Source organism: Camelus dromedarius, chromosome 11 (assembly GCF_036321535.1).
Source record: "Camelus dromedarius isolate mCamDro1 chromosome 11, mCamDro1.pat, whole genome shotgun sequence".
In the NCBI taxonomy this organism is placed as follows: domain Eukaryota; kingdom Metazoa; phylum Chordata; class Mammalia; order Artiodactyla; family Camelidae; genus Camelus; species Camelus dromedarius.
Genome location: NC_087446.1, coordinates 64,236,920 through 64,264,278, shown reverse-complemented (window position 1 = coordinate 64,264,278; position 27,359 = coordinate 64,236,920).

Below are 27,359 nucleotides of genomic sequence, written 5' to 3'. Positions count from 1 at the left end.
CGGCTTTCACACCCACTTATCTCTTAGAACTGTGCATGTGGAGAGACGTTCGTTCACCTAGCACCAAGGGAACGGGTTGCAGGAAAAACATTTATTCTGGTATATCAATCTGTTTCCTAGTGCCGGTTTGAAGTTCCTGCAGTTTTCACTGTAAAAACAGAGTTGGAGCTAGTACCTCCCCATATATATGTATGGAGTGTTGTTTGCAACTGAAAAGAAACTTTCTGTTCATAACAAGCTAGGTGAAGTGCGGCTTTCACACACACTTATCTCTCAGAACTGAGCATGTGGAGACACGATCTTTCATTTAGCACAAAGGGAACGGGTTGCAGGAGAAACTATTACTCTGGTTTCTCAGTCTGTTTCCTTGTGCCGGTTTGAAGTTCCTGCAGTTTTCACTGTAAAACCTTGTTGGAGCTAGTACCTCCCCATATATATGTATCGAATGGAGTTTGCAACTGAAAAGATACTTTGTGTTCCCAACATGCTACCTGAAGGACGGCTTTCACACACACATTTCTCTCAGAACTGAGCATGTGGAGAGACGTTCGTTTATCTAGAACCAAGGGAACATTTTGCAGGAGAAACTTTTACTCTGGTTTCTCAATCTGTTTCTTAGTGCCGGTTTGAAGTTCCTGCAGTTTTCACTGTAAAACCGTGTTGGAGCTAGTACCTCCTCATATATATGTATGGAGTGGAGTTTGCAACTTAAAAGAACTCTGTGATCCCTTCAATCTATTTGAAGGACGGCTTTCAAACCCACTTATCTCTTAGAACCTTGCATGTGCAGAGACGTTCGTTCACCTAGCACCAAGGGAACGGGTTGCAGGAGAAAGATTTACTGTGGTTTCTCAGTCTGTTTCCTAGTGCCGGTTTGAGGTTCCTGCTGTTTTCACTGTAAAACCGATTTGAAGCTAGTGCCACCCCATATATATATATGGAGAGGAATTTGCAACTGTATACAAACCTTTTGTTCACAACAAGCTATGTGAAGGACGGCTTTCACACAAACTTATCTCTCAGATATGAGCATGTGGATAGACATTCGTTCATCTAGCACAAAGGGAACGGGTTGCAAGAGAAACTTTTACTCTGGTTTCTCAGTCTGTTTCCTAGTGCCGGTTTGATGTTCCTGCAGTTTACACTGTAAAACCGAGTTGGAGCTAGTACCTCCCCATAGATAAATATATGGAGTGGAGTTTGCAACTGAAAAGAATCTTTGTGTTCCCAACAAGCTATGTGAAGGACGGCTTTCACACACACTTATCTCTTAGAACTGTGCATGTGGAGAGACTTTCGTTCATCTTGCACCAAGGAATGGTTTGCAGGAGAAAATTTTAATCTGGTTTCTCAATCTGTTTTCTAGTGCCGGTTTGAAGTTCCTGCAGTTTTCAATTTAAAACCGAGTTGGAGCTTGTACCTCCCCATATATATGTATGGAGTGTAGTTTGTAACTGAAAAGAAACTTTGTGTTACCAACATACTAGGTGAAGGACGGCCATCACACACACTTATCTCTCAGAACTGAGTATGTGGACAGACTTTCGTTCATCTAGCACCAAGGGAATTGGTTGCAGGGGAAACTTTTACTCTGGTTTCTCAGTCTGTTTCCTAGTGCCGGTTTGAATTACCTGCAGTTGTCCCTGTAAAACCGAGTTGGAGCTAGTACCTCCCCATATATATGTATGGATTGGAGTTTGCAACTGAAATGAAAGTTTGTGTTCCCAACAATCTAGGTGAATGGCTGCTTTCACACACACTTATCTCTCAAACCTGAGCATGTGGATAGACTTTCGTTCATCTAGCTCCAAGGGAAAGTGTTGCAGGAGAAACTTTTACTCTAGTTTCTCAATAAGTTTCCTAGTGCCGGATTGAAGTTCCTGCAGTTTACACTTAAAAATAGAGTTGGAGCTAGTACCTCCCCATATATATGAATGGACTGTAATTTGCTACTGTAAAGAAACTTTGTATTCCAAACAAGCTAGGTGAATGGATGCTTTCACACACACTTATCTCTCAAAACTGAGCATGTGGATAGACTTTCGTTCATCTAGCTCCAAGGGAAAGTGTTGCAGGAGAAACTTTTACTCTGGTTTCTCAGTCTGTTTCCTAGTGCCGGTTTGAAGTTCCTGCAGTTTTCACAGTAAAACCGTGTTGGAGCTGGTACCTCCCCATATATATATATGGAGGGTAGTTTGCAACTGAAAAGAAACTTTGTGTTCCCAACATGCTAGGTGAAGGACGGCTTTCACACACACATATCTCTCAGAACTGAGCATGTGGAGAGACGTTCGTTCATCTAGCACCAAGGAAAAGGGTTGCAGGAGAAACTTTTACTCTGGATTCTCAATGAGTTTCATACTGCGGGCTTGAAGTTCCTGCATTTTTCACTGTAAAACCGAGTTGGAGCTAGTACCTCCCCATATATTTTTATGGATTGGAGTTTGGAACTGAAAAGAACTTTGTGTTCCCAACAAGTTAGTTGAAGGACGGCTTTCACACACAATTTTCTCTAAGAACTGAGCAAGTGGAGAGACGTTCGTTTATCTAGAACCAAGGGAACGGTTTGCAGGGGAATCTTTTACTCAGGTTTCTCCGTCTGTTTCCTAGGACCGGTTTGAGGTTCCTGCTTTTTTCACTGTAAAACCGATTTGAAGCTAGTGCCTCCCCATATATATGTATGGAATGGAATTTGCAACTGTATACAAACCTTGTGTTCACAACAAGCTAGGTGAAGGACGGCTTTCACACACACTTATCTCTCAGAACTGAGCATGTGGAGAAACGTTCTTTCATTTAGCACAAAGGGAACGGGTTGCAGGAGAAACTTTTACTCTGGTTTCTCAGTCTGTTTCCTTGTGCCGGTTTGAAGTTCCTGCAGTTTTCACTGTAAAACCGAGTTGGAGCTAGTACCTCCCAATATATATATTTATGGAGTGGAGTTTGCAACTGAAAAGAAACTTTGTGTTCCCAAAAGCTAGGTGAAGGACGGCTTTCACACACACTTATCTCTCAGAACTGAGCATGTGGAGAAACGTTCTTTCATTTAGCACAAAGGGAACGGGTTGCAGGAGAAACTTTTACTCTGGTTTCTCAGTCTGTTTCCTTGTGCCTGTTTGAAGTTCCTGCAGTTTTCACTGTAAAACCGAGTTGGAGCTAATACCTTCCCATATATATATATGGAGTGGAGTTAGCAACTGAAAAGAAACTTTGTGTTCCCAACAAGCTAGGTGAAGGACGGCTTTCACACACACATATCTCTCAGAACTGAGCATGTGGAGAGACATTCGTTCATCTTGCACAAAGTGAACGGGTTGCAGGAGAAACTTTTACTCTGATTTCTCAATAAGTTTCCTAGTGCCGGAATGAAGTTCCTGCAGTTTACACTTAAAAACAGAGTTGGAGCTAGTACCTCCCCATATATATGAATGGAGTGTAGTTGGCAACTGAAAAGAAACTTTGTGTTCCCAACAAGTTAGGTGAAGGGCGGCTTTCACACACACTTATCTCTCAGAACTGAGCATGTGGAGAGACGTTTGCTCATCTAGCACCAAGGGAAAGGCTTGCAAGTGCAACTTTTACTCTGGTTTCTCAGTCTGTTTCTTAGTGCCGGTTTGATGTTCCTGCAGTTTTCACTGTAAAACCTTGTTGGAGCTTGTACCTCCCCATATATATGTATCGAATGTAGTTTGCAACTTAAAAGAAACTTTGTGTTCCCAAAAACCTAGGTGAAGGACGGCTTTCACACACACATATCTCTCAGAAATTAGCATGTGGAGAGTCGTTCGTTCAACTAGCACGAAGAGAACGGGTTTTAGGAGAAATTTTACTCTATTTTCTCAGTCTGTTTCCTAGTGCCGGTTTGAAGTTCCTGCAGTTTTCACTTTAAAACCGAGTTGGAGCTAGTACCCCCCCATATATATGTATGGAGGGTAGTTTGCAACTGAAAAGAAACTTTGTGTTCCCAACAAGCTAGGTGAAGTACGGCTTTCACGCACATATATATCTCAGAACTGAGCATGTGGAGAGACTTTCGTTCATCTAGCACAAAAGGAACGGGTTGCAGGAGAAACTTTTACTCTGGTTTCTCAGTCTGTTTCCTTGTGCCGGTTTTAAGTTCCTGCAGTTTTCACTGTAAAAGTGAGTTGGAGCTACTACTTCCCCTTATATATATATGGAGTGGAGTTTTTTACTGAAAAGAATCTTTGTGTTCCCAAAAAGCTAGTTGAAATACGGCTTACACACACAATATTCTCTCAGAACTGACCATGTGGAGAGACATTCGTTCATCTAGCAACAAGAGATGGGTTGCAGGAGAAACTTTTACTATGGTTTCTCACTCTGTTTCCTACTGCCGGTTTGAATTTCCTCCAATTTTACCTGTAAAACCGATTTGGAGCTAGTACCTCCCCATATATATGTATGGAGTGGAGTTTGCAAGTGAGGAAAACTTTGTGTTCCCAACAAAATATGTGAAGGACGGCTTTCAATCACACTTATCTCTCAGAACTGAGCATATGGAAACACTTTCGTTCATCTGGCAACAAGGGTACGGGTTGCAGGAGAAATTTATTCTCTGGTTTCTCAGTCTATTTCTTAGTGCCAGTTTGAATTTCCTGCAGTTTTCACTGTAAACTCCAGTTGGAGCTAGTACCTCCCCATATATATGTATGGACTGGAGTTTGCAACTGAAAAGAAACTTTTTGTTCCCAACAAGCTAGGGGAAGGATGGCTTTCACACACACTTATCTCTCAGAACTGAGCATTTGGAAAGACGTTTGTTCATCTAGCACCAAGGGAACGGGTTGCAGGAGAAACTTTTCTCTGGTTTCTCAGTCTGTTCCTTGTGCCGGTTTGAAGTTACTGCAGTTTTCACTGTAAAACCGAGTTGGAGCTAGTAACTCCAGATATATATGTATGTAGTGGTGTTTGCAAATGAAAGGAAACTTTGTGTTCCCAACAAGCTATGTGAAGGACGGCTTTCACACACACTTAACTCTCAGAACTGTGCATGTGGAGATACGTTCGTTCATATACCACAAAGAGAACATGTTGCTGGAGAAAATTTTACTCTATTATCTCAGTCTGTTTCTTAGTGCTGGTTTGAAGTTCCTGCAGTTTTCACTGTAAAAACTTGTTGGAGCTAGTACCTCCCCATATATATGTATCGAATGGAGTTTGCAACTGAAAAGATACTTTGTGTTCCCAACATGCTACCTGAAGGACGGCTTTCACACACACATTTCTCTCAGAACTGAGCATGTGGAGAGACGTTCGTTTATCTAGAACCAAGGGAACAGTTTGCAGGAGAAACTTTTACTCTGGTTTCTCAATCTGTTTCTTAGTGCCGGTTTGAAGTTCCTGCAGATTTCACTGTAAAACCGTGTTGGAGCTAGTACCTCCTCATATATATGTATGGAGTGGAGTTTGCAACTTAAAAGAACTCTGTGATCCCTTCAATCTATTTGAAGGACGGCTTTCACACCCACTTATCTCTTAGAACCTTGCATGTGCAGAGACGTTCGTTCACCTAGCACCAAGGGAACGGGTTGCAGGAGAAAGTTTTACTGTGGTTTCTCAGTCTGTTTCCTAGTGCCGGTTTGAGGTTCCTGCTGTTTTCACTGTAAAACCGATTTGAAGCTAGTGCCTCCCCATATATATATATGGAGAGGAATTTGCAACTGTATACAAACCTTTTGTTCACAACAAGCTATGTGAAAGACGGCTTTCACACAAACTTATCTCTCAGATATGAGCATGTGGATAGACATTCGTTCATCTAGCACAAAGGGAACGGGTTGCAAGAGAAACTTTTACTCTGGTTTCTCAGTCTGTTTCCTAGTGCCGGTTTGATGTTCCTGCAGTTTACACTGTAAAACCGAGTTGGAGCTAGTACCTCCCCATAGATATATATATGGAGTGGAGTTTGCAACTGAAAAGAATCTTTGTGTTCCCAACAAGCTATGTGAAGGACGGCTTTCACACACACTTATCTCTTAGAACTGTGCATGTGGAGAGACGTTCGTTCATCTTGCACCAAGGGAATGGTTTGCAGGAGAAAATTTTAATCTGGTTTCTCATTCTGTTTTCTAGTGCCGGTTTGAAGTTCCTGCAGTTTTCAATTTAAAACCGAGTTGGAGCTTGTACCTCCCCATATATATGTATGGAGTGTAGTTTGTAACTGAAAAGAAACTTTGTGTTACCAACAAGCTAGGTGAAGGACGGCCATCACACACACTTATCTCTCAGAACTGAGCATGTGGACAGACTTTCGTTCATCTAGCACCAAGGGAATTGGTTGCAGGGGAAACTTTTACTCTGGTTTCTCAGTCTGTTTCCTAGTGCCGGTTTGAAGTTCCAGCAGTTTTCACTGTAAAACAGAGATGGAGCTATTACCTCCCCATATATATGTATGGAGTGGAGTTGGCAACTGAAAAGAAACTTTGTTTTCCCAACAAGCTAGGTGAAGGACGGCTTTAACACACACTAATATCTCGGAAATGTGCATGTGCAGAGACGTTCGTTCATCTAGCACCAAGGGATCGTGTTGCAGGAGAAACGTTTACTCTGGTTTCTCAGTCTGTTTCCTAGTGCCGGTTTGAATTTCCTGCATTTTTCACTGTAAAATAATTTTCAGCTAGTACCTCCCCATATAAATGTATGGAGTGGAGTTTGCAACTTAATAGAAACTTTGTGTTCCCAACAAGCCTGGTGAAGGACGGCTTTAACACACACTTATCTCTCAGAACTGAGCATGTGGAGAGACGTTCGTTCATCTAGCACAAAGGGAACGGGTTGCATACGAAATTTTTTTCTGGTTTCTCAGTCTGTTTCCTAGTGCCGGCTTGAAGTTCCTGCAGTTTTCACTGTAAAACAGAGTTGGAGTTGTACCTCCCCATATATATGTATGGAGTGGAGTTTGCAACTAAATAGAAACTTTGTGTTCCCAACAACCTAGGTGAAGTACGGCTTTCACACACAATTATCTCTCAGAAAACAGCATGTGGAGAAACGTTCGTTCATCTAGCACAAATGGAACTTGTTGCAGGAGAAATTTTTCTCTGGTTTCTCAGTCTGTTTCCTAGTGCCGGTTTGAAGTTCCTGCAGTTTTCAATGTAAAACCGAGTTGGAGCTAGTGCCTCCCCATATATTTGTATGGAGTGGAGTTTTCAACTGAATAGAAACTTTGTGTTCCCAACAAGCTAGGTGAAGGACGGCTTTCACACACACTTATCTCTTAGAACCGAGCATGTGGAGAGACGTTCGTTCATCTAGCACAAAGGGAACGGGTTGCCGGAGAAACTTTTACTCCGGTTTCTCAGTCTGTTTCGTAGTGCCGGTTTGAAGGTCCTGCAGTTTTTACTGTAAAACAGATTTGGAGCTATTACCTCCCCATATATATTTATGGAGTGGAGTTTGCAACTCAAAAGAATCTTTGTGTTCCCAATAAGCTAGGTGAAGAACGGCTTTCTCACACATTTATATATCAGAACTGAGCATGTGGAGAGACGTTCGTTCATCTGGAACCAAGGGAACGGGTTGCAGGAGAAAATTTTATTCTGGTTTCTCAGTCTGTTTTGTAGTGCCGGTTTGAAGTTCCTGCAGTTTTCACTGTAAAACCGAGTTGGAGCTAGTACCTTCCCATATATATATATGGAGTGGAGTTTGCAACTGAAAAGAACTTTGTGTTCCCAATAAGCTAGGTGAAGTACGGCTTTCTCACACATTTATCTATCAGAGCTGAGCATGTGGAGAGACGTTCGTTCATCTGGCACCAAGGGAAATTGTTGCAGGAGAAAATATTACCATGGTTTGTCAGTCTGTTTCTTAGTGCCGTTTTGAAGTTCCTGAAGTTAACACTGTAAAACAGAGTTGGAACTTGTACCTCCCCATATATATGTATGGAGTGGAGTTGGCAACCTTAAAGAAACTCTGTGTTACCACCAAGCGAGGTGAAGGACGTCTTTCACACACACGTTTCTCTCAGAAATGAGCATGTGGAGAGACGTTGGTTTATCTAGCAAAAATGGAACGTGTTGCAGGAGAAACAATTCATCTGGTTTCTCAGTCTGTTTCTTAGTGCCGGTTTGAAGTTCCTGCAGTTTTCACTGTAAAACCAATTTGGAACTAGTGCTTCCCCTTATATATGTATGAAGTGGAGTTTGCATCTGAATAGAAACTTTGTGTTCCCAACAAGCTAGTTGAAGGACGGCTTTCACACACACTTGTATCTCAGAACTGAGCATGTGGAGAGACGCTCGTTCATCTAGCACGAATGGAACGGGTTGCAGGAGAAACTTTTACTCTGGTTTCTCAGTCTGTTTCCTAGTGCCGGTTTGAAGTTCCTGCAGTTTTAACTGTAAAACCGAGTGGGAGCTAGAACTTCCCCATATATATGAATGGATTCTAGTTTGAAACTGAAAAGAAACTTTGTGTTCCCAACAAGCTAGGTTAAGGACGGCTTTCACACACAGTTATATCTCAGAACTGAGCATGTGGAGAGATTTCGTTCATCTGGCACTTAGGGAACGGGTTGCAGGATAAACTTTTACTCTGGTTTCTCAGTCTGTTTCGCAGTGCCGGTTTGACGTTCCTGCACTTTTCACTGTAAAACCGAGTTGGGGCTAGTACCTCCCCATATATATGTATGGAGTGGAGTTTGCAAATAAATAGAAACTTTGTGTTCCCAACAAGCTAGGTGAAGGACGGCTTTCACACACACTTATCTCTCAGAACTGAGCATGTGGAGAGACGTACCTTCATCAAGCACAATGGAAACCTTTTGCAGAAGAAACTTTTACTCTGGTTTCTCAGTCTGTTTCCTCTTGCCGATTTGAAGTACCTGCAGTTATCACTATAAAACAGAGTAGGAGCTAGTACTTCCCCATATATATGAATGTAGTGGAGTTTGAAACTGAAAGGAAACTTTGTGTTCCCAACAAGGTAGGTGAAGGACGGCTTTCACACACACTTATCTCTCAGAACTGAGCATGTGGAGAGATGTTCTTTCATCTAGCAAAAATGGATAGTTTTGCAGGAGAAACTTTTACTCTGGTTTCTCAGTCTGTTTCCTAGTTCCGTTTTGAAGTTCCTGCAGCTTTCACTGTTAAACAGAGTAGGTGCTTGTACCTCCCCATATAAATGTATGGAGTGGAGTTTGCAACATAAAAGAAACTCTGTTTTCCCAACAAGCTAGTTGAAGTACGGCTTTCACACACATTTATCTCTCAGAATTGAGCATGTGGAGGTACGTTCGTTCATCTAGCACCAAGGGAACGGTTTGCAGGAGAAATTTTTACTCTGGTTTCTCAGTCTGTTTCCTAGTGCCGGTTTGAAGTTCCTGCAATTTTCACTCTAAAACAGAGTTGGAGCTAGTACTTCCCCATATATATGTATGGAGTGGGGTTTTCAAATGAAAAGTAATTATTTGTTCCCAACAAGCTAGATGAAGGACGGCTTTCACACACACTTATCTCTCAGAATTGAGCTTGTGGAGAGACGTTCGTCATCTAGCACAAAGGGAACGGGTTGCAGGTTAAACTTTTTCTCTGGTATCTCAGTCTGTTTCCTAGTGCCTGTTTGATATTCCTGCAATTTTCACTGTAAAACCGATTTACAGCTAGTACCTCCCCATATATATGTATGGATTGGAGTTTTCAACTGAAAGAATCTTTGTGTTCCCAACAAGCGAGGTGAAGGACGGATTTCACACACACTTATCTCTCAGAACTGAGCATGTGGATAGACGTTCGTTCATCTAGCACCAACGGAATGGGTTGCAGGAGAAATTTTTGCTCTGGTTTATCAGTCTGTTTCCTAGTGCCGGTTCGAAGTTCCTGCAGTTTTCACTGAAAACAGAGTTGGTGCTAGTACCTCCCCATAAACATGTATGGAGTGGAGTTTGCAACTGAATAGAATCTTGGTATTCCCAACAAGCTATGTGAAGGACGGCTTTCACACTCACTTATCTCTCAGAACTGAGCATGTGGAGAGACGTTCGTTCATCTAGCGCAAAGGGAACGGGTTGCCAGAGAAAATTTTACTCTGGTTTCTCACTCTGTTTCCTAGTGCCGGTTTATAGTTCCTGCAGTTTTCACTGTAAAATCGAGTTGAATCTTGTACCACACCATATAAAAGTATGGAATGGTGTTTGCAACTGAAAAGAAACTTTGTGTTCCCAACAAGCTAGGTGAAAGACGGCTTTCAAACACACTTATCTCTCAGAACTGAACATGTGGAGAGACGTTCGTTCATCTAGCACAAATGGAACGGATTGCAGGGGAAACTTTTACTCTGGTTTCTCAGTTTGTTTCCTAGTGCCGGTTTGAAGTTCCTGCAGTTTTCACTGTTAAACAGGTTTGGAGCTAGTACCTCCCCATATATATGTATGGAGTGGAGTTTGCAGCTGAAAATAAACTTTGTGTTTCCAACAAGCTAGGTGAAAGACGGCTTTCACACACACATTTCTCAGAACTGAGCATGTGGAGAGACGTTCTTTCGTCTAGCAAAAATGGAACGTGTTGCAGGAGAAACTTTTACTCTGGTTACTCAGTCTGTTTCCAAGTTTCTGTTTGATGCCCCTGCTGTTTTCACTTTAAAAACGATTTGGAGCTAGAACCTACCCATATATTTATATGGAGTATATTTTGCAACTGAAAAGAAACTTTCTGTTCCCAAAAAGCTCGGTGAAGTACGGTTATCACACCCACTTATCTCTCAGAACTGAGCATGTGGTGAGACGTTCGTTCGTCTAGCACCAAGGGAACGGTTGTAGGAGAAAATTTTACCCTGATTTCTCAGTCTGTTTCCTAGTTTCTGTATGATGTTCCTGCAGATTTCAATGTAAAACCGAGTTGGATCTAGTACCTCCCCCATGTAAATATACGGAGTGTAGTTTGCAACTGAAAAGAAAATTTGTGTTCCCAACAAGTTATGTGAAGGACGGCTTTCACACACTATTATCTCTCATACCTAAGAATTTGTAGAGACGTTCGTTCTCTAGCACAAATTGAATGGGTTGCCGGATAAAGTTTTACTCTGTTTTCTCAGTCTATTTCCTAGAGCCGGTTTGAAGTTCCTGCAGTTTTCACGGTAAAAGCGAGTTAGAGCTAGAAATTACCCATATATATTTATGGAGTGTTTTTTGCAACTGAAAAGAAACTTTGTTTTCCCAAAAAATCAGTGACGTCCGGTTATCACACCTACTTATCTCTCAGAACTGAGCATGTGGTGTGACGTTCGTTCATCTAGCACAAGCGGAACGGTTGTAGGAGAAATTTTTACTCTGATTTCTCAGTCTGTTTCCTAGTTTCTGTTTGATGCTCCTGCAGTTTTCACTGTAAAAACGAGTTGGAGCTAGTACCTCCCCATATATATGTATGGAGTGTAGTTTGCAACTGCAAAGAAACTTTGTGTTCCCAACAAGCTAGGTGAAGGACGGCTTTCACACACACTCCTTTCTCAGAAGTGAGCATGTGGAGGGACGTTCATTGATTTAGCACAAATGAAAATTTTGCTGGAGAAACTTTTACTCTGTTTTCTCAGTCTGTTTCCTAGTGCTAGATGGAATTTCCTGCAGTTTTAACAGTAAAAAAGTGTTGGAACTAGAAAATCCCCATGTAAATATATGGAGTGTGGTTTGCAAATGAAAAGAAACTATGTGTTCCCAACAAGCTATTTGAACGACGGCTTTCACACACAATTATCTCTCAGAACTGAGCATTTGGAGAGACGTTCGTTCATCTAGCACAAACGGAACGGGTTGCAAAGAAACTTTTCCTCTGGTTTCTCAGTCTGTTTCCTAGTACCGGTTTAAAGTTCCTGCAGATTATATTGTATACCGTGTTGGAGTTTGTATATCCCCATATATATATTTATGGAGTGTAGTTTGCAACTGAAAGGAAACTTTGTTTTCCCAACAAGCAAGGTGAAGAACGGCTTTCACACACACTTATCTCTCAGACCTGAGCATGTGGAGAGACGTTCTTTCATCTAGCACAAATGGAACGTGTTGCAGGAGAAACTTTTACTCTGGTTTCTCAGTCTGTTTCATAGTGCCGGTTTGAAGTTCCTGCAGTTATCACTGTAAAAGCGAGTATGTGCTTGTACCTACCCATATAAATGTATGGAGTGGACTTTGGAACTGAAAGGAAACTTTCTGTTCCCAACAAGCTAGGTGAAGGACGGCTTTCACACACACTCATTTCTCAGAACTGAGCATGTGGAGTGACGTTCGTTCATTTACCACAAATGAAAAGGTTTGCTGGAGAAACTTTTACTCCAGTTTCTCAGTCTGTTTCCTAGTGCCGGATGGAAGTTCCTGCAGTTTTAACATTAAAAAATTGTTGGAACTAGGAAATCCCCTTGTAAATATATGGAGTGTAGTTTGCAAATGAAAGGAAATTTTGTGTTCCAAAAAGCTAGGTGAATGAGGCTTTCACACACACTTATCTCTCAGAACTGAGCATGAGGAGAGACGTTCGTTCATCTAGCATAAACGGAACGTGTTGCAGGAGAAAGTTTTACTCTGGTTTCTCAGTCTGTTTCCTAGTGCCGGTTTGATGTTCCTGCACTTTTTAATGTAAAAACGAGTTGGAGCTAGTACCTCCCTATATATATGTATGGAGTGTAGTTTGCAACTGAAAAAAAACTTTGTGTTCCCAACAATCTAGGTGAAGGAAGGCTTTCACACACACCTATCTCTCAGAACTGAGCATTTGGAGAGACGTTCTTTAATCTAGAACAAAGGATTGGGTGGCAGGAGAAACTCTTACTCTGGTTTCTCAGTCAGTTTCCTAGTGACGGTTTGAAATTCCTGCTGTTATCACAGTAAAACGGTTTTAGAGCTTGTAACTCTGCATATCTATATATGGGGTGTAGTTTTCAAATGAAATGAAACTTTGTGTTCCCAACAAGCTAGGTGAAGGACGGCTTTCACACACACTCAATTCTCAGAACTGAGCATGTGGAGTGACGTTCTTTCATTTACCACAAATGAAAAGGTTTGCTGGAGAAACTTTTACTCCGGTTTCTCAGTCTGTTTCCTAGTGCCGGATGGAATTCCTGCAGTTTTAACAGTAAAAAAGTGTTGGAACTAGAAAATCCCCTTGTAAATATATGGAGTGTAGTTTGCAAATGAAAGGAAATTTTGTGTTCCAAAAAGCTAGGTGAATGCGGCTTTCACACACACTTATCTCTCAGAACTGAGCATGAGGAGAGACGTTCGTTCATCTAGCATAAACGGAACGTGTTGCAGGAGAAAGTTTTACTCTGGTTTCTCAGTCTGTTTCCTAGTGCCGGTTTGATGTTCCTGCACTTTTTAATGTAAAAACGAGTTGGAGCTAGTACCTCCCTATATATATGTATGGAGTGTAGTTTGCAACTGAAAAAAAACTTTGTGTTCCCAACACTCTAGGTGAAGGACGGCTTTCACACACACCTATCTCTCAGAACTGAGCATTTGGAGAGACGTTCTTTAATCTAGAACAAAGGATTGGGTGGCAGGAGAAACTCTTACTCTGGTTTCTCAGTCAGTTTCCTAGTGACGGTTTGAAATTCCTGCTGTTATCACAGTAAAACGGTTTTAGAGCTTGTAACTCTGCATATCTATGTATGGGGTGTAGTTTTCAAATGAAATGAAACTTTGTGTTCCCAACAAGCTAGGTGAAGGACGGCTTTCACACACACTCAATTCTCAGAACTGAGCATGTGGAGTGACGTTCTTTCATTTACCACAAATGAAAAGGTTTGCTGGAGAAACTTTTACTCCGGTTTCTCAGTCTGTTTCCTAGTGCCGGATGGAATTCCTGCAGTTTTAACAGTAAAAAAGTGTTGGAACTAGAAAATCCCCTTGTAAATATATGGAGTGTAGTTTGCAAATGAAAGGAAATTTTGTGTTCCAAAAAGCTAGGTGAATGCGGCTTTCACACACACTTATCTCTCAGAACTGAGCATGTGGAGAGACGTTCGTTCATCTAGCACAAACGGAACGTGTTGTAGGAGAAAGATTTACTCTGGTTTCTCAGTCTGTTTCCTACTGCCGGTTTGATGTTCCTGCACTTTTTAATGTAAAAACGAGTTGGAGCTATTACCTCCCTATAAATATGTATGGAGTGTAGTTTGCAACTGAAAAAACCTTTGTGTTCCCAACAAGCTAGGTGAAGGACGGCTTTCACACACACTCCTTTCTCAGAAGTGAGCATGTGGAGTGAATTTCGTTCATTTAGCACAAATGAAATGTTTTGCTGGAGAAACTTTTACTCTGGTTTCTCAGTCTGTTTCCTAGTGCCGGATGGAAGTTCCTGCAGTTTTAACAGTAAAAAAGTGTTGGAAGTAGAAAATCCCCATGTAAATATATGGAGTGTAGTTTGCAAATGAAAAGAAATTTTGTGTTCCAAAAAGCTAGGTGAATTACGGCTTTCACACACACTTATTTATCAGTACTGAGCATGTGGAGAGACGTTCGTTCATTTAGCATAAACAGAAAGTGTAGCAGGAGAAAGTTTTACTCTGGTTTCTCAGTCTGTTTCCTAGAGCCGTTTTGATGTTCCTGCAATTTTTAATGTAAAAACGTGTTGGAGCTAGTACCTCCCTATATATATGTATGGAGTGTAGTTTACAAGTGAAAAAAACTTTGTGTTCCCAACAAGCTAGGCGAAGGACGGCTTTCACACACACCTATGTCTCAGAACTGAACATGTGGAGAGAAGTTCTTTAATCTAGAACAAAGGAAATTGGTTGCAGGAGAAACTCTTACTCTGGTTTCTCAGTCAGTTTCCTAGTGACGGTTTGAAATTCCTGCTGTTATCACAGTAAAACGGTTTTAGAGCTTGTAACTCTGCATATCTATGTATGGGGTGTAGTTTGCAACTGAAAAGAAACTTTGTGTTCCCAACAAGCTAGGTGAAGGACGGCTTTCACACACACTTATCTCTCAGAACTCAGCATGTGGAGAGACGTTCGTTCATCTAACACAAATGGAACGGGTTGCATTAGAAAGTTTTACTCTGGTTTATCAGTCTGTTTCCTAGTGCCGGTTGGAGGTTCCTGCAGTTTTCACTGTAAACCCGAATTGGAGCTAGTACTTCGCCATTTATAAGTATGGATTGTTGATTGCAACTGAAAATAAAATTACTGTTCCAAACAAGCTTCTTGAAGGATGGCTTTCACACACATTTTTCTCTCAGAACTGAGCATGTGGAGAGACGTTCGTTCATCTAGCACAAAGGGAACTGGATGCAGGGGAAACTCTTTCTCTAGTTTCTCAGTCTGTTTCCTAGTGCCAGTTTGAAGTTCCTGCAGTTTTCACAGTAAAAACGTGTTGGAACTAGAAACTCCCCATGTAAATATATGGAGTGTAGTTTCCAAATGAAAAGAAACTTTGTGTTCCCAAAAAGCTATGTGAACGACGGCTTTCATACACACTTATCACTCAGAACTGAGCATGTGGAGAGACGTTCATTCATCTAGCAGATAGGAAACGGGTTGTAGGAGAAACTTTTACTCTGGTTTCTCAGTCTGTTTCCTAGTGCCGGTTGTAAGTTCCTGCTGATTTCACTGTAAAACCGAGTTGGGGATAGTACTTCCCCATATATATGTATGGAGAGTAGATGCTACTGAAAAGAAACTATGTGTTCCCAACAAGCTAGGAGAATGACGGCTTTAACAAACAATTATCACTCACAACTGAGCATGTGGAGAGACCTTCCTTCATCTAGAACAAATTTAAAGGGTTGCAGGAGAAACTCTTATTCTGGTTTCCCAGTCTTTTACGTAGTGCCGGTTTGAAGTTCCTACAGTTATAACTGTAAAAACGAATTGGAGCTAGTAATTCCCCATATATATTTAAAGAGTTTAGTTTGCAAATGAAAAGAAATTCTGTGTTCCAAAAAAGCTATGTGAAGGCGGCTTTCCCACACACTTATCCCTCAGAACTGAGCATGTGGAGAGACGTTCGTTCATGTAGCACAAATGGAACGGTTTGCAGGGGAAACCTTTACTCTTGTTTCTCAGTCTGTTTCCTAGAGCCAGTGAAGATCCTGCAGTTTTCACTGTAAAACAGTTTTTGAGAAAGTACCTCTCCATATAAATATATGGAGTGTAGTTTCCAACTGAAAAAGAACTTTGTGTTCCCAACAAGCAAGGTGCAGTACGGCTTTCACACACACATATCTATCAGAACAGATCATGTGTAGAGACGTTCATTCATCTAGCAGAAAGGAAACGGGTGGCATGGGAAAATTTTACTCTGGTATATCATTCTGTTTCCTACTGCAGCTTTGAAGTTCCTTCAGTTTTCAGTGTAAAACCGATTTGGAGCTTGTACATCCCCATATATATTTATGGAGTGTAGTTTGCAAATGAAAAGAAACTTTGTGTTCCAAACAAGATAGGTGTAGGACGGCTTTCACACACACTTATCTCTCAGAACTGAGCATGGGGAGAGACGTTTGTTCATCTTGCACAAAGGGGACGGTTTTCAAGGGAAACTCTTACTCTCTTTTCTCAGTCTGTTTCCTAGTGCCGTATGATGTTCCTTCAGTTTTCACTGTAATACCGAGTTGGAGTTAGTACTTCCCCATATATATGTATGGAGAGTAGATTGCTACTGAAAAGAAACTATGTGTTCCCAACAAGCTAGTTGTAGTACGGCTTCCACATAATATTATCTTTAAGAACTGAGCATGTGGAGACACGTTCGTTCGTCTAGCACAAAGGGATCCGTTTGCAGGAGAAACTTTTACTCTGGTTTCTCAGTCTGTTTCCTACTGCCGGTTTGATGTTTCTGCATTTTTCACTGTAAAACAGAGTTGGAGCTAGTACTACCCCATATATATGTATGGAGAGTAGATTGCTACTGAAAAGAAGCTATGTGTTCCCAACAAGCTAGGAGAAGGACGGCTTTAACACACAATCATAACTCAGAACTGAGCATGTGGAGAGACGTTCCTTCATCTAGAACAAATGGAATTAGTTGCAGTAGAAACTATTTTCTGGTTTCTCAGTATTTTTCCTAGTGCCGTTTTGAAGTTCCTGCAGTTTTCATTGTAAAACCGATTTGGAGCATGTACATCCCCATATATATTTATGGAGTGTAGTTCGCAAATGAAAAGGAACTTTATGTTCCAAACAACATAGGTGTAGGACGGCTTTCACACACACTTATCTCTCAGAACTGAACATGTGGAGAGACGTTCGTTCATCTAGCACAAATGGGACGGTTTTCAGGGGAAACACTCTCGTTTCTCAGTCTGTTTCCTAGTGCCGGTTGATATACCTTCAGTTTTTATTGTAATACCGAGTTGGAGATAGAACTTCCCTATATATATGTATGCAGTGTAGATTGCAACTGAAAAGAAACTTTGTGTTCCAAACAAGATAGGTGAAAGACGGCTTCACACACAATTATCTCTCATAAAATAGCATGTGGTGAGACGTTCGTTCATCTAGCACAAAGGGAACGGGTTGCAGGAGAAATTTTACTCTGGATTCTCAGTCTGTTTACTAGTGTCTGTTTGAAGTTCCTCCAGTTTTCACTATAAACCCAGTTGGAGCTAGTACTTCCCCATATATATTTATGGAGTGTAGTTTGCAACTGAATAGAAACTTTGAGTTCCCAACAATCTAGGTGTAGTACGACTTTCACACACACTTACCTCTCAGAAATGAGCATGTGGAGAGACGTTCGTTCATCTATAACAAATGACACGGGTGGCAGGGGAAACATATACTCTGGTTTCTTAGTCTGTTTCGTAGTGCCAGTTTGAAGTTCCTGCAGTTTTCACTGTAAAATCTAGTTGGGGCTAGAACCTCCCCATATATATGTATGGAGTGTAATTTGCTACTGAGTAGAAACTTTGTTTTCCCAACAAGCTAGGTGAAGGTCAGCTTTCACACACACTTATCTCTCAGATCTGAGCATGAGGAGAGACGTTCGTTCATCTAGCACAAAGGGAACGGGATGCAGGTGAAAGCCTTTCTCTAGTTTCTCAGTCTGTTTCCTAGTGCCGGTTTGAAGTTCATGAAATTTTCACTGTAAAACCGACTTGGAGCAACTACATAATGATAAATATATATGGAGGGCAGCTTGCAAATTAAAATAATTTTTGTGTTCCAAACAAGCTAGGTGAAGGATGGCTTTAACACAAACTCATTTCTCAGAAATGAGCATCTGGAGTGACGTTCGTTCATCTAGCACAAATGAAAAGGTTTTGCTGGAAAATCTTTTACTCTGGTTTCTCAGTCTGTTTCCTAGTGCCAGATGGATGTTCCTGCAGTTTTTACAGTAAAAACGTGTTGGAACTAGAACCTCCCCATGTAAATGCATGGAGTGTTGTTTGCAAATGAAAAGAAACTTTGTTTTCCCAAAAATCTATGTGAACGACGGCTTTCATACACACTTATCACTCAGAAATGAGCATGTGGAGAGACGTTCATTCATCTAGCAGAAAGGAAACGGGTTGTAGGAGAAACTTTTACTCTGGTTTCTCAGTCTGTTTCCTAGTGCCGGTTTGAAGTTCCTGCTGATTTCACTGTAAAACCGAATTGAAGCTAGTAATTCCCCATATATATGTATGGAGAGTAGATTGCTACTGAAAAGAACCTATGTGTTCCCAACAAGCTAGTTGAAGGAAGGCTTCCACACAATACTATCTCTCAGATCTGAGCATGTTGAGACATGTTCGTTCATCTAGCACAAAGGGAACCTGTTGCAGGAGAAACTATTACTCTGGATTCTCAGTCTGTTCCCTATTGCCGGTTTGATGTTCCTGCATTTTTCACTGTAATACCGAGTTGGAGCTAGTACTTCTCCATATATATTTATGAAGAGTAGATTGCTACTGAAAAGAAACTATGTGTTCCAAACAAGCTAGGAGAAGGACGGCTTTAACACACAATTTTCACTCAGAACTGAGCATGTGGAGAGACATTCCTTCATCTAGAACAAATGGAATGAGTTGCAGGGAAACTCTTATTCTTGTTTCTCAGTCTTTTTCCTAGTGCCGGTTTGAAGTTCCTGCATTTATCACTGTAAAAACGAATTGGAGATAGTAACTCCCCATATATATTTACGGAGTGTAGTTTGCAAATGAAAAGAAACTTTTTGTTCCTAACAAGCTAGGTAAAGGATGGCTTTAACACACATATCTCTCAGAACGAACATGTGGAGAGACGTTCGTTCATCTAGCACAAAGGGAACGGTTTGCAGGGGAAATCAATTCTGGTTTCTCAGTCTGTTTCCTAGTGCCAGTGAAGATCCTGCAGTTTTCACTGTAAAACAGATTTGGAGCCAGTACCTCCCCATATAAATATATGGAGTGTAGTTTGCAACTGAAAAGGAACTTTGTGTTCCCAAGAAGCAAGGTGAAGTACGGCTTTCACACCCACATATCTCTCAGAAGAGATCATGTGGAGAGATGTTCGTTCATCTAGCACAAAGGGAACGGGTGGCAGGGTAAACTTGTACTCTGGTATATCATTCTGTTTCCTAGTGCCGTTTTGAAGTTCCTGCAGTTTTCATTGTAAAACAGATTTGGGGCTTGTACCTCCCCATATATATTTATGGAGTGTTGTTTGCAAATGAAAAAAATCTTTGTGTTCCAAACAAGATAGGTGCAGGACAGCTTTCACACACAATTATCTCTCAGAACAGAGCATGTGGATAACGTTCGTTCATCTAGCACAAAGGGGACGGTTTTCAGGGGAAACTTACTCTCATTTCTCAGTCTGTTTCCTAGTGCCGGTTGATGTTCCTTCAGTTTTCACTGTAATACCGAGTTGGAGATAGTACTTCCCCATATATATGTATGCAGTGTTGTTGGCAACTGAAAAGAAACTTTGTGTTCCAAACAAGATATATGAAATACGTCTTCACACTCACTTATATCTCAGAACTGAGCATGTGGAGAGACGTTCGTTCATCTATAACAAATGACACGGGTGGCAGGGGAAACATTTACTCTGGCTTCTTAGTCTGTTTCGTAGTGCCAGTTTGAAGTTCCTGCAGTTTTCACTGTAAAAACTAGTTGGAGCTAGAACCTCCCCATACATATGTATGGAGTGTAATTTGCTACTGAATAGAAACTTTGTTTTCCCAACAAGATAGGTGAAGTTCGGCTTTCACACACACTTATCTCTCAGAACTGAGCATGTGGAGAGACGTTCATTCATCTTGCACAAAGAGAACGGTTTGCAAGAGAAAATATTTTTCTGGTTTCTCAATCTGTTTACTAGTGGTGGTTTTTAGTTAACGCAGTTTTCACTTTAAAAACGATTTGGAGCTATTACTTCCCCATATATATTTATGGATTGTAGTTTGCAACTGAATAGAAACTTTGTGTTCCCAACAAGCTAGGTGAATGACGGCTTTCACACACAATCATTTCTCATAACTGAGCATGTGGAGTGACGTTCGTTCATCTAGCACAAATGAAAAGTTTTGCTAGAGAAACTTTTATTCTGGTTTCTCAGTCTGTTTCCTAGTGCCTGATGGAATTTCCTGCAGTTTTCATAGTAAAAATTTGTTGGATTTTGACCCTCACCATGTAAATGTATGGAGTGTAGTTTACAAATGAAAAGAAACTTTGTGTTCACAAAAAGCTATGTGAACGACGGCTTTCATACACAATTATCACTCAGAACTGAGCATGTGGAGAGACGTTCATTCAACTAGCAGAAAGGAAAAAGGTTGTAGGAGAAACTTTTACTCTGGTTTCTCAGTCTGTTTCCTAGTGCCGGTTTGAAGTTTCTGCTGATTTCACTGTAAACACGTTTTGGAGCTAGTACTTTCCCTTATATATGTATGGAGAGTAGATTGCTACTGAAAAGAAACTATGTGTTCCCAACAAGCTAGTTGTAGTACGGCTTCCACATAATATTATCTTTAAGAACTGAGCATGTGGAGACACGTTCGTTCGTCTAGCACAAAGGGATCCGTTTGCAGGAGAAACTTTTACTCTCGTTTCTCAGTCTGTTTCCTACAGCCGGTTTGATGTTCCTGCATTTTTCACTGTAAACCGAGTTGGAGTTAGTACCTCTACTTATATACGTATGGATTGTATTTAGCAACTGAAAAGAAACTATGTGTTCGTAACAAGCAAGATGAAAAATGCTTTCAAACACCCTTATCTCTCAGAACTGAGCATGTGGAAAGAACTTCTTTCATCTAAAACAAATGGAATGGGTTGCAGGATAAACTTTTACTCTGGTTTCTCAGTGTGTTTCCTAGTGCCGGTTTGAAGTTCCTGCAATTTTCACTGTAAAACCGAGTTGGAGCTACTACCTCCCCATATATATGTATGGATGGTAGTTTGCAAATGAAAAGAAACTTTGTGTTCCACAGAATCTAGTTGAAATACTGCTTTCACACACACTTATCTCTCAGAACTGAGCATGGTGAGAGACGATCGTTCATCTAGCACAAAGGGAATGGTTTGAAGGGGAAAAATTTCCTCTTGTTTCTCAGTCTGTTTCCTAGTGCCGGTTTGAAGTTCCTGCAGATTTCACTGTAAAACCGATTTGGAGCTAATAGCTCACCATATATATGTATGGAGTGTAGTTTGCACCTGAAAAGAATCTTTGTGTTCCCAACAGGCTAAGTGAAGTAAGGCTTTCACACACACTTTTCTCTCAGAACTGAGCATGTGGAGAGACGTTCCTTCATCTAGCAGAAAGGGAACGGTTTGCAGGAGAAACTTTTACTCTGGTTTCTCAGTCTGTTTCCTAGTGCCGGTTTGAAGTTACAGAAGTTTTCACTAAATACTGAGTTGTAGCTTGTACTTCCCCATATATACTTATGGATTGTAGTTAGCATATGAAAAGAAACTTTGTGTTCCCCAGAAGCTAGTTGAAGTACTGCTTTCACACACACTTATCTCTCAGAACTGAGCATAGTGAGAGACTTTCGTTCATCTAGCACAAAAGGAACGGTTTGAAGGCGAAAATATTCCTCTGGTTTCTCAGTCTGTTTCCTAGTTCCGGTTTGAAGTTCCTGCAGTTTTCACTGTAAAACCGATTTGGAGCTAGTACCTCCCCATATATATGTATGGAGTGTAGTTTGCAACAGAAAATTAACATTGTGTTCCCAACAATCTAGGTGAAGCACGGCATACACACAAATTGATCTCTCAGAACTGACCATGTGGAGAGACGTTCGTTCATCTAGCATAAAGGGAACGGTTTGCAGGATAAACTTTTACTCTGGTTTCTAAGTGTGATTCCTAGTGCTGGTATGAAGTTCCTGCCGTTTTCACTGTAAAACTGATTTGGAGCTAGTACCTCCCCATATGTACGTATGGAGAGTAGTTTGCAATAGAAAATAAACTTTGTGTTCCCAACAAGCTAGGTGAAGGACGGCTTTCAAACCCCCTTATCTCTCAGAACTGAACAACTGGAGAGACGTTCGTTCATCTAGCACAAAGGGAATTGGTCGCATGAGAAACTCTAATTCTGGGTTCTCAGTATGTTTCCTATTGCCGGTTTGAAGTTCCTGAAGATTTCACTGTAAACACTATTTGGAGCTTGTACCTCCCCATATATACGTTTGCATTATTGTTTGCAACTGAAATGAAACTTTGTGTTCCCATCAAGCTAGGTGAAGCACAGATTTCACACACATATTTCTCTCAGTACTGATCAGGTGCAGAGACTTTCGTTCACCTAGCACAAAGGGTATGGTTTGCAGGATAAACTATTACTCTGGTTTCTAATTGTGATTCCTAATGCCAGTAAAAAGTTCCTGCATTTTTCACTGTAAAACTGAGTTGGAGCTAGTACCTCCCCATATATAAGTATGGAGGGTTGTTTACAACTGAAAAGAAACTATGTGTTCCAAACCAGCTAGGTGATGGAAGGCTTTAACACACACTTATCACTCAGAACAGAGCATGTGGAGAGAATTTCTTTAATCTAGCACAAAGGGAAAGGTTTGCAGGAGAAAATATTACTCTGGTTTCTCAGTCTGTTTCCAAGTGTCAACTAGAAGTTTGTGCAGATTTCACTGTAAAACCGAGTTGGTGCAAGTACCACGCCATATATATGTATGGAGTGTAGTTTGCAACTTAAAGAGACTTTGTAATCCCAACAATCTAGGTGAAGGACGACTATCATACACACATATATCTCAGATCTGAGCATGGGGAGAGACTTTCGTGCATCTAGCACAAAGGGAACGATTTGCAGAAAATTCTTTTCCGTAGTTATCTCAGTCTGTATCCTAGTGCCGTTAGGAAGTTCCTTCAGTTTTCACTGTAAAAGCGAGTTGGAGCTAGTACCTCCCTATATATATATATGGAGTGTAGATTGCAACAGAAAAGAAATTTTGTGTTCCCAACAAGCTAGGTGAAGCACGGCATACACACACATTTATCTCTCAGAACTGAGCAGGTGGAGAGACATTCGTTCATCTAGCATAAAAGGAACGGTTTGCAGGATAAAATATTACTCTGTTTCTAAGTGTGATTCCTAGTGCCGGTTTGAAGTCCCTGCAGTTTTCACTGTAAAACTGAGTTGGATCTTGTACCTCACCATATATATGTATGGATTGTAGTTTGCACCTGAAAAGAATCTTTGTGTTCCCAACTAGCTTTGTAAAGGACGGCTTTATCACACACTTATCTCTCAGAACTGAGCATGTGGAGAGAATTTCGTTCATCTAGCACAAAGGGAACGCGTTGAAGGAGAAATTTTTTCTCTGGATTCTCAGTCTGTTTCTTAGTGCCGGTTGGAATTTCCTGCAGTTTTCACTGTAAAATCTAGTTGGGGCTAGAACCTCCCCATATATATGTATGGAGTGTAATTTGCTACTGAATAGAAACTTTGTTTTCCCAACAAGCTAGGTGAAGGTCGGCTTTCACACACACTTACCTCTCAGATCTGAGCATGAGGAGAGACGTTCGTTCATCTAGCACAAAGGGAACGGGATGCAGGTGAAAGCCTTTCTCTAGTTTCTCAGTCTGTTTCCTAGTGCCGGTTTGAAGTTCATGCAATTTTCACTGGAAAACCGAGTTGGAGCAACTACCTAACCATAAATATATATGGAGGGCAGTTTGCAAATTAAAATAATTTTTGTGTTCCCAACAAGCTAGGTGAAGGACGGCTTTAACACACAATCATATATCAGAACTGAGCATGTGGAGTGACGTTCGTTCATCTAGCACAAATGAAAAGGTTTTGCTGGAGAATCTTTTACTCTGGTTTCTCAGTCTGTTTCCTAGTGCCAGATGGATGTTCCTGCAGTTTTTACAGTAAAAAAGTGTTGGAACTAGAACCTCCCCATGTAAATGCATGGAGTGTTGTTTGCAAATGAAAAGAAACTTTGTGATCCCAAAAAGCTATGTGAACGACGGCTTTCATACACACTTATCACTCAGAAATGAGCATGTGGAGAGACGTTCATTCATCTAGCAGAAAGGAAACGGGTTGTAGGAGAAACTTTTACTCTGGTTTCTCAGTCTGTTTCCTAGTGCCGGTTTGAAGTTCCTGCTGATTTCACTGTAAAACCGAGTTGAGGCTAGTAATTCCCCATATATGTTAATGAAGAGTAGATTGCTACTGAAAAGAAACTATGTGTTCCCAACAAGCTAGGAGAAGGACGGCTTTAACACACAATTATCACTCAGAACTGAGCATGTGGAGGGTCTTTCCTTCATCTAGAACAAATGGAATGGTTTGCAGGGGAAACTCATATTCTGCTTTCTCAGTCTTGTTCCTAGTGCCGGTTTGAAGTTCCTACAGTTATCACTGTAAAAACGAACAGGAGCTAGTTATTCCGCATATATATTTACAGAGTGTATTTTGCAAATTAAAAGAAACTTTGTGTTCCAAAAAAGCTAGGTGAAGGCGGCTTTCCCACACACTTATCCCTCAGAACTGAGCATGTGGAGAGACGTTCGTTCATCTAGCTCAAAGGGAACGGTTTGCAGGGGAAACCTTTACTCTGGTTTCTCAGTCTGCTTCCTAGTGCCGGTGAAGATCCTGCAGTTTTCACTGTAAATCAGATTTCGAGACAGTACTTCACCATATAAATATATGGAGTGTAGTTTGCAACTGAAAAGGAACTTTGTGTTCCCAAAAAGCAAGGTGAAATACGGCTTTCACACACTCATACCTCTCAAAACAGATCATGTGGAGAGACGTTCGTTCATCTAGCAAAAAGGGAACGGGTGGCAGGGGAAACTTTTACTCTGGTATATCATTCTGTTTCCTACTGCCGTTTTGAATTTCCTGCAATTTTCAGTGTAAAACCGATTTGGAGCTTGTACCTCCCCATATATATTTATGGAGTGTAGTTTGCAAATGAAAAGAATCTTTGTGTTCCAAACAAGAAAGGTTTCGGACGGCTTTCACACACACTTATCTCTCAGAACTGAGCATGTGGAGAGACGTTCGTTCATCTTGCACAAAAGGGACGGTTTTCAGGGGAAAGTATTACTCTCGTTTCTCAGTCTCTTTCCTAGTGCCGTTTGATGTTCCTTCAGTTTTCACTATAATACCGAGTTGGAGATAGTACTTCCCCATATATATGTATGCTGTGTAGTTTGCAACTGTAAAGAAACTTTGTGTTCCAAACAAGATAGGTGAAAGACATCTTCACACACAATTATATCTCATAAATGAGCATGTGGAGAGACGTTCGTTCATCTAGCACAAAGGGAATGGGTTGCAGGAGAAATTTTACTCTGGATTCTCAGTCTGTTTCCTAGTGTTGGTTTGAAGTTCCTCCAGTTTTCATTGTAAACCCAGTTGGAGCTAGTACTTCCCCATATATATTTATGGAGTGTAGTTAGCAACTGAATAGAAAATTTGTGTTCCCAACAATCTAGGTGAAGTACGACTTTCACACACACATACCTCTCAAAAATTAGCATGTGGAGAGACGTTCGTTCATCTATCACAAATGACACGGGTGGCAGGGGAAACATTTACTGTGGTTTCTTAGTCTGTTTCATAGTGCCAGTTTGAAGTTCCTGCAGTTTTCACTGTAAAAACTTGTTGGAGCTAGAACCTCCCCATATATATGTATGGAGTGTAATTTGCTACTGAATAGAAACTTTGTTTTCCCAACAAGCTAGGTGAAGGTCGGCTTTCACACACATTTATCTCTCAGAACTGAGCATGTGGAGAGACGTTCTTTCATCTAGCACAAAGGGAATGGGTTGCAGGGGAAACTTTTACTCTGGTTTCTCAGTATGTTTCCTAGTGCCAGTTTGAAGATCCTGCAGTTTTCACAATGAAATCGACTTGGAGCTCTTACCTCCCCATATATATGTATGGAGTGGAGATTGCAACTGAAAAGTAACATGTGTTCAAAACAAGCTAGGTGAAGGACGGCTTTCACACACACCTATCTCTCAGAACTGAGCATGTGGAGAGACGTTCTTTAATCTAGCACAAATGGAATGGGTTGCAGGAGAAACTTTTACTCTGGTTTCTCAGTCTGTTTCCTAGTGCCGGTTGGAATTTCCTGCAGTTTTCACTGTAAAACCGAGTTGGAGATAGTACTTCCCCATGTATAAGTATGGATTGTTGTTTGCAACTGAAAATAAAATTTCTGTTCCAAACAAGCTTGTAGAAGGACGGCTTTCACACACATTTTTCCTCAGAACTGAGCATGTGGAGAGACGTTCGTTCATCTAGCACAAAGGGAAAGTTCTGCTGGGGAAACTCTTACTCTGATTTCTCAGTCTGTTTCCTAGTGCCGGTTTGAAGTTCCTGCAGATTTCATTGTAAAACGAGTTGGAGCTTGTACATCCCCATATATTTTTATGGAGTGTAGTTTGCATCTGAAAAGAAACTTTGTGTTCTAAACAAGCAAGGTGAAGTACGGCTTTCACATACACTTAACTCTCAGAACTGAGCATGTGGAGAGACGTTCATTCATGTAGCCTAAACTGAACCGGTTACAGGAAAATCTTTTACTCTGGTTTCTGTGTGTTTCCTAGTGCCGGTTTCAAGTCCCTACAGTTATCACTGTAAAATCAAGTTGGAGCTATTTCCTCCCCATATATACATATGGAGATTAGTTTGCAACTGAGAAGAAACTATGTGTTCGTAACAAGCAAGATGAAGGAAGGCTTTCACACACACTTATCTCTCAGAACTTAGCATGTGGAAAGAATTTCTTTCATCTAAAACAAAGGGAATGGGTTGCAGGATAAACTTTTACTCAGGTTTCTCAGTGTGTTTCCTAGTGCTGGTTTGAAGTTCATGCAATTTTCACTGGAAAACCGAGTTGGAGCAACTAACTAACCATAAATATATATGGAGGGCAGTTTGCAAATTAAAATAATTTTTGTGTTCCCAACAAGCTAGGTGAAGGACGGCTTTAACACACAATTATCACTCAGAACTGAGCATTTGGA